Raw genomic sequence first — 8,659 nt, forward strand, 5'->3', positions numbered from 1 at the left:
CCTTTCGAATAGTCTACCTATTCATGTAAGAAAAGCTCAGACCATTGAAACATTCAAGTCCTTGCTTAAGACCCATTATTATGCGTCGGCTTTCAATTCAAGTTGAGCTTTGATATCTTGACCTATTGTTTGTGTATATTATCTCTGTGACTTTGAACCTTGTGAAGCACTTTGGTCAATTATGATTGTTTTTAAACGTGCTATATAAATAAAATTGAACTGAACTGATTACAATTTTAAAATATGTTAAAATAGACATCTTGTAATTGTAAAAATATTTATCAAACAAATGAAGCCTTGGTGAGCATAAGAGACTTATTTTAAAAACATTTTAAAAAACACTCCTTTGGAATGCTGGTTAATACGCTAATAACAAGCAATCAAAGATATAAAGCACAAACATGTTACCTATATTTTATTGTATAGTTATGTTTTAACATGCTTATATTTGTCAGGATAGGATTGCAACTAGTGAAAGGTTTGGGACTCACACTCAGTTAATGTGTCATATGTCATAAAATGGTAGTTTTAGACTGTTCCAGCTCAGAGGTGACCTGTATCCGAAAATGAAAATCATAATGTGTCATGCATAATTCAATTTAAAGGAATAGTTCACCCAAAAATGTCATAAGTCAGGTCAGAGGTCACCCTTCCATCAGAACTCTCCTGAACTTGCATACGACCATTACCAGTGGCTTCAGAAGGCCTTTATTAACCCACTGGAGTCGTATGGATTACTTTTATGATGGATGCATGCGCTTTTCGGAATTTCAAAAATACTATTCAATGCCATTACAAAGCTTGGAAGAGCCAGGATACTATGCAATATAACTCCAATAGTGTTCATCTGAAATAAGAAAGTCAAATACATCTAAAGATAGCTTAAGGGTGTGCAAATTATGAGATAATTTTCATTTCTGGGTAAACTATTGCTTTAATTAGTTATTACTTAAATAGTGAATACAGCTAGTTTTCTGTTGAGTTTATGTTGGTTTTTGATATATTGCAATATTAAATGTATCAGCATTTAGTGGCTATTAGATTCTCAGTGAGTAAATCTACATTCAGGGGTGGGGTTTGGAGAGCTTATCTTATAAACCAGTCTGTCTATATTACCTATGACTAATGGAAATTCATCTTCACAACACAAGCATACAATAAAATGGATAGAGGCCATTGTAAACTATTGCATAATGTTTGTCCACATGAAGTATGTGATATGCAAAGCTTAATGCACATTGCCCATTTTATAGGTTGGAAATACGGAGCACTCAGAAAACCACAGCATCCTCAACAATGCCATTAGAAAAACTCTTATTTCTTACTTTGGTAGTCCCAGTAAAAGGTCAGACCCAATTACAGATATTTTGCCGGCGGCACTGTGCGATTCCACGAACAATGATTCCTCAACCATTCAAATTAAAGGTTGAGACAGAAACAAGTCAAGGAAATTAAACCACGACACACAGGTCAGTTTCAGCATTGCAAAAAATGCCTCCCATGCGTCAGTATGTCAAACAAACTTTATTTAGAGAGTATGAGAATCATTAGAGCAAGAGATACCATGTCCAATTCTAAGCTGAACATTATTAAAGGTTTCTACTGATGTTTATAGCCAACGGGGACAGAAAGTGCACAAGTTTCACTGCCTACATGCTGGCCTAGACTGGTCTATATATATATATATATATATATATATATATATATATATATATATATATATATATATATATATATATATATATATTAAAAAAAGCTGTGAACGGAAAATAAATGACTGACAACTGTCGTGATTCAAAATTTCTTGTCCATAAAAAGCATCAGCTGGTATATGAGATTTGTTACATTACATACTGTAGGATTATGTAACATTCCGGAGTTCTTTCTGCAACTAGGTAAACACATGATTTCTGGTGATTAGAATATAGAAATGTGTCGCAAGTGTTTACGACAGTCATCATGATTGATGTACACCAAAAAACAACAACAAAAAACCCAGTCTCGCCATCCAGGAAAAGGAGAATACTAAAACTCATTCAGCACTAGATTTGAGGGAGAAAGCTGTTGCAGTCCCTCTTTTCCATTTATTTTTCTGTGTGATCTATAAGTCTATTTGTTTATTTATTAATGGCAGGCTGAGAGACGACTGGAAAACAGCGCAATGGAGACGTGAGATGAAATTTATTTTTCATTATATTATATTTATTCGTTTTGTTCATTTTTTAAAAAAACAGATTTTTTTAAAGGGGAACTTAAAAAACAAACCCATGCTGGCAACTTCTCAGTGCATATCTGAACAAGTCGCTGTGTTCTATAAAGAGCAGTTACGACACAAAACCAGCTGCTAGATGTTTTTCCGAAAGATGTTTAATTTCTAATGTAAAATGGCAGCAAATGGCCCTTTACGAGCTCGAAAGAGAAAGTGTCGGGGTGACCGTATATTGGTAGATTGATGAACTTTCCTTTTAACAGCCGCATTCTATCACTTTTATGAGTCTGGCATGTGAGGTGTTCCCATCAGGACAAATGGGATGGAAATGTTGTTTGCATTGGGTTGTCCTCAGCCAAAATATAGGCATGCCCACCATCCCATCAGCCTCGGCTGGAATCTGCTCACTGAAGCGATATTACAAGAGGGCAGGGATCATTTCCGTCATAATGTCATGCATTAGCATATATCCTGCAGCTGGACTCCAAGGCATCTGGCACTTCCATGAATGTAATAGACTTTGCTGTTTTGTAGTAAAAACTATTGTGGACAGAATTATTGGCACCCCTGGTAAATATGATCAAAGATGGCTGTAAAATAAATCTGCATTGTTAAACCTTTTGACCTTCCATAAATTTTTTTTAATCACAAAAATCTAACCTTTCATTGAAGTCAAATAATTGAAAGTGGGTGGAAAAATCCCATTTTGAATTAAATATTTCTCTCCAAAACACATTGGTCATAATTATTGGCACCCTTTTATTAAATACTTTTTGCAAAGATAACAGCTCTGAGTTTTCTTCTATAAAACCTGATGAATTTGGAGAACACCTGACAAGATCAGAGACCATTCCTTCATATAGATTCTCTCCAGATCCATGTTGCTGCTTCTTCTCCTCAGTTCAGCCCACTCATTTTCTATAGGGTCCAGGTCAGGGAACGGGACAGCCATGGCAGAAGCTTAATTTTGTGCTCAGTGACACATTTTTGAGTTTGATTTTGATATTTGTTTTGGATCTTGTCCTGATGGAAGATCCAATAACAGCCCATTTTAAGATTTTTAGCAGAAGCGGTCAGGTTTTATATATGTTGGTATTGGCTAGAATCCATGATACAATGTATAGTATCTGAACAAGATGTCCAGGACCTCCAGCAAAAAAAATAGGCCCACAACATTAAAGATTTAACAGTGGGCATGGGGTACTTTTTATCCCTGTTTCCATCAAATCCATGTGGTTGGTTTTCTTCCAAAAAGCTCTTTTTTTTTGTTTCATCTGACCAGAACCCTTTTGAAGTTCCAGTCATGTCTGAGAACTGAATATGCTGGAGTTTGTTTTTGGATAACCAAGGAGGATTTTTTTAACCCTCCCAAACAACATGTGGTGATGTAGGGGTTGTTTGATTATTACTTTTCGAAGCTTTCTGACCCCAAGACTCAACTAATCTCTGCAATTCTCCACTGTGATCCTTGATCTTTGGCCACTCAAACCATCCTCCTCACCTTGCATTAAGACGATATAGATACACGTCCTCTTCCAGGCAAATTTGTAACATCTTTAGTTGATTTTATCTTCTTAATTATTGCCCTGATGGTTGAAATGTGAATTTTCAATGCTATTTTGTGAAGCTCAACAATCTTTAGCTGCGCATCAGAATTATATTATTTGGTTTTACTCATTGTGATGGAGGATTAAATGGAATGGAATTTGGCCTTTGTTTTTCCTTATATTTATACTCCTGCGAAACAAGAACTCATTAGCCGGGTTTCCACCGCAGGAACTTTCCCAAGGAACTAGGGAATTTAGGGTGGTACCCCGTGTGTTTACACCACAGGAACCGGGGTCTAAATTAAGTTCCGGGTGAATATTTCCCCTTCTGAAAGTCCATGCTCGCGAGGTAGTACTTTTTCAGGTTCAGGAACTTTCAGAGTTGGGACTTGGGCACTGAACATGCTGATTGGTTGACTCCACGCAGCATTTTATTTCAACCACTGTCTGTTGCATTCAGGTTGAGTGCAGTAAAAGTTGATTGCTATTCAAATCAACAATGGAGTTTAAAAAATATGACAGATGGACCGATGAACCGATGATGAGGTTCAGGCTTTATTAAGCTTAAATTCAGAGGATGAAATCCAGCGGGAACTGTAAAGTAGCATACAGTCCTACGTCACCGGACTAATTTGCCTAACCTTCACGGTACTTTAGACTGTGGTGGAAACACAGACAGCAACCCCAAGTCTGGGGGAAAAGTTCCTATGACAAATCGTTCCGGTTTTGATGGAAACGCGGCTATAGCTAGACAATTTCATGTTCCTAGTCACCCTGGTGTGCTAAAAAAAAAAGGGGTGGCAATAATTGTGGCCTGTCAGCATCCTGCCTCCTGTTGTTTGTTTGTTGTGCTGCCCCCTGTGTTCCCCTCTGCCTTAGTTCTTCCTCGTGTGTCCTTCTTAGCATTATCCAGGTTACATGTGCCTTGTTTCCCCTAGAGTATTTTAGCTGTGTTTTCCCCCTTGTTCCTCACACAGATTTTGAGTCTTAGCTATGCGTCTCCTGCTGTGTTCCACTGATTCCTTCCAAGCTATCCCAAGCAAGTTAGTTATTTGAAGAACAAGTTAGTTCTTAGTTATTTGATTTAGTTTGTTCTCCCTGTGTGGAGTTTTTCTATTTCTCTTCTGTGATTCTTTGCAGCATCACTACTGTTAGTAATACGTCTTTCTGATTTTTTTTTTTTTACTTGCAAACTACCCTTTTTTCAATAAATCTACTTTGTCTGGAGTATTGCCTTGGGTGTTTCGTTTGGGTCCAACATTACCGCCTATGTGGCTAAGTGGTAGATCTCTCAACTCACCACACCTGAGACCTGAGTTCGAACCCAGAAAAACCGAGACACTCATGGACCCAGAGACACTTGGTTCCAAGTACCTGTTGGCAGGATCGCTCCATTCTCAGCTGACAAGAAGAGCTGATGGCCAGTTATTCTCAACTTCTGTCCGATATGATGAGTTCCAACCACCAGCTCTTTGAACACCTTCCTCCAGATCACCCCGGTTAGGGTGGCGTGTTATTCTCCAGTGGCGGAGCCCCGACTACCACCTCCCAAGCTCTTTGCTGGAGACCCATTTTTCTGTCAGGCTTTCCTCACTCACCTTCGAGCTCCAACCCTCAAGTTTTCCCACAGGCCGTTCCAAGATTGCTTAGCCTTATTTCAGACAAGGCGCTCTCTTGGACATCCGCGGTGTGGCAGTCCCAGGAGGCCTGTTGTGATTCCTATGCGGCATTTGTGGAAGAGTTCAAGCGAGTGTTTGATCATCCTGTCAGTGGTCTGGAAGCTTCCAAGTGCCTTCTTACTCTCCGTCAGGGTTCCCTTAGCACGGCAGATTTCACCATTGAGTTTAGGACCATAGCAGCAAGGAGCTGATGGAATGATGAAGTACTGAGGGTCTGTTTTCACAGCGGGTTGTCTGAGCCCCTTCAAGATGAGTTAGCCACCCGAAAACTAGCTGAGGATCTCGAGTCCCTCATAGCAATGGACAATCGTCTAAGAGAGTGGAGAAGAGCTCACCGCAGAGTGTCTCAGTCCCAAGTTCCTCTGGACAGGTCTGTTTCTCCAGTTTGTGTTTGTTCGTCCAGAGCTTCCCTGGCCCCTGAACAGTTCAGCAAGTCCCGGGCTACCTCCTTACCGCCTCACCGCACTTATGACTGTGCCATTGATCTACTCCCTGGTTCCTGCCCTCCCAGGGGTCGGATCAAATCCTTATCCTCCCCCGAGCACTCAGCTATGGGTACCTACATTAAGGAATACTTGGCAGCCAGCATCATCCATGGGGGTCTTAGGCCTTGTATCGATTACCGGCGCCTCAACAAGATAATGGTTTGGAATCGATATCCCCTTCCTCTCATGGCCATGCTTTTGAGCTGCTTCAAGGGGCTTCCATTTTTACTAAACTGGATCTCCGCAATGCTTACCATCTAGACTCAGTTTCTCAGGTTTATCATCACTCCGGGCCACCTGGAGATGGACTCTAGGAAGGTCAAGGCGGTCCACAACTGGCCCACACCTGGCATGGTCAAGGAGGTTCAACGTTTCATTGGCTTTGCAAACTTCTCAAAGAGGTTCATTAAGAATCTCAGCTCTGGTGGCCCCCTTGTCGACGCTTACCACCCTAGCGGGAACCAAAATTCTCTGGGGTCTGAAGGCAGCGGGGCCCTTCGAGGATCTCGAGCGCCACTTCACTTCCGCTCCGATTCTTGTGATTCCTGACCCAGAAAGACCTTTCGTGGTGGAGATGGATGCCTCAGAGCTAGGGGTGGGGGCCATCCTTTCACAGGATGGAAAAATACACCCTTGTGCCTTCAGGTGGTCTCGCCGCTTGTCTCGCCTCCTGTCTGATGCTGACCACAACTACCACATGGGGGATCGAGAGTTGCTTGCGGTAAAACTTGCCTTTGAGGTGTGGCGCCATTGGCTTGAGGGGGCTCAGCATCATTTCCAGGTTCTCACAGACCACAAGAACCTGGAATATTTCAAGCAGGAGAAGCGGTTGAACCCTCGGCAAGCACGATGATCCCTGTCTTTTAATCGATTCCAGTTTCTCCTATCTTACAGACCCGGCACCAATAATGTCAAGTCGGATGCCCTGTCTCGAGCCTACTCTCCCGAAACACAAGAGAAGCCCTTGACATCAATTATTCCGAGGTCTAGGATCGTCGCACCTCTTCAGTGGGAACTAGAAAAAGGGGTACGAGAAGCCCTTGTCCATGAGCTCGATCCAGGCTGTGGTCCCGAGGGATGCCTGTACATTCCTCTATCTGCCTGGGTCTTGCAGTGGGGCCATGAGTCGCCCTTGACGTGCCATCCAGGAAGTGCTCGCATGGTTCAGGTCTATGTGGAAGCCTGCCCTGTGTGCAATCAGGGAAAGTCTACACGTCAGTGACCCCAGGGACTGCTCCATCCCTTACCTGTTCCCCGCAGGCCATGGTCGCACCTTTCTCTATTTCACAATTTCCCCAATTCTCGTCCCGGTTCTGGGGGGGCTTCTACAGGCCTATTCGGTCCACAGCCAGCCTATTGTCGGTTCCATCCAGAGTCTAATGGCCAGATGGAACAAATTAATCAGGATCTGGATTTTGATTTAGTTTTTTCTCCCTTCGTGGAGTTTTCTATTTAACTACCCTTTTTTAAATAAATCTACTCTGTCTGGAGTATTGATTTGAGTGTTTCGTTTGGGTCCAACATTATTTCCTCTGTGGCTAAGTGGTAGATCACTCAACTCACTACACCAGAGACCTGAGTTTCAGCCTGGTTTGAGACAGTGGCCAATATGTTTTGGAGGAAAAAAATTATTTCATAATGTGACTTTCCGCCCACTTTTAATTATTTTACTTCAATGAAAGGTTAGATTTTTGCAACTTTTTTGAACAAAAGATCTAAAGGATGAACATTATTTTTTACAGCCATCTTCGATCAAATTTACCAGGGATGCCAATGATTCTGATTATAATTCTGTTATATAAGCTATCATCTGACTAATACAACATTAATATAGCATGAAAAGTTGTATAGCACATTTAAACAGTAATTTAAAAATCTCTTTGGAGTGACAGGCTAATTTACGTTAAATCTGCAACAAGTTACTTAATAAACCTTGAGATTTAGAGGTCATCGATAAAAATTTCCTGATGATTAAGTGACTCTTTTCTGATCATTTGGTGGAGAAAGTTTTTTTTTTTTTTTTTTAACTAAATAGCATAAAACTAAATTATTCGAGTTCATTACTCTGTGCTTAGCTTATAGTTGGCTAGTAATTAGAAAGCAGAAATCCAGCTTCCATAATGAATAACAGCTCCTCTAAAGGTCTATCTTGATCTCCTACAGGTATTGTTTTTATTCATGCTTTTAAGATTAAGTATTGTCCTCATTAAAGGAGCTGGACAATGAAGCATGGCTCAATTCTCTCCGGCAGATGAAAAGACTGAAAGCACTTTTCCTATTCCAATCACAGTCCTATCCATCCTCTCCATGCCACATTTATTATGGAGAATTATTGTCTTCGTCATTTCAATAAATAACAAAGCCAAAGCATTGTAAAAGTTTAATCACACCCAATACAGGCATCAAAGCATATCTTTCACGTTACACTGGATTTTTTGTACAGAACTTGTTTTTCTTTGTTGAAAAAAAAATATTGATTGAATAATGTGGAGTTGTGTGATATTTTTTTTTTCGAGTTAAGGCTTGTAATAGGCATTTTTGCTTTGACCTCCAATATGATATCTTGAAAAGTAAGTAATTGATAAATACATCCTATCCGTTTTAGGCACAAATTGCATTAAAATATTTTATAAAATATATTTTTATTCAAATACGAGAAAAGATCAATGTGTTGGCCCCTATCCAGACCGGAGTACATTGAAATGTTTCTTTAACGCAGTTTTGCAACACTTTCCTTAC

This window comes from Siphateles boraxobius, unplaced genomic scaffold, assembly GCF_051911475.1.
Source record: "Siphateles boraxobius isolate OS27281-9 unplaced genomic scaffold, OSU_SipBor_1 66, whole genome shotgun sequence".
Taxonomy (NCBI): Eukaryota; Metazoa; Chordata; class Actinopteri; order Cypriniformes; family Leuciscidae; genus Siphateles; species Siphateles boraxobius.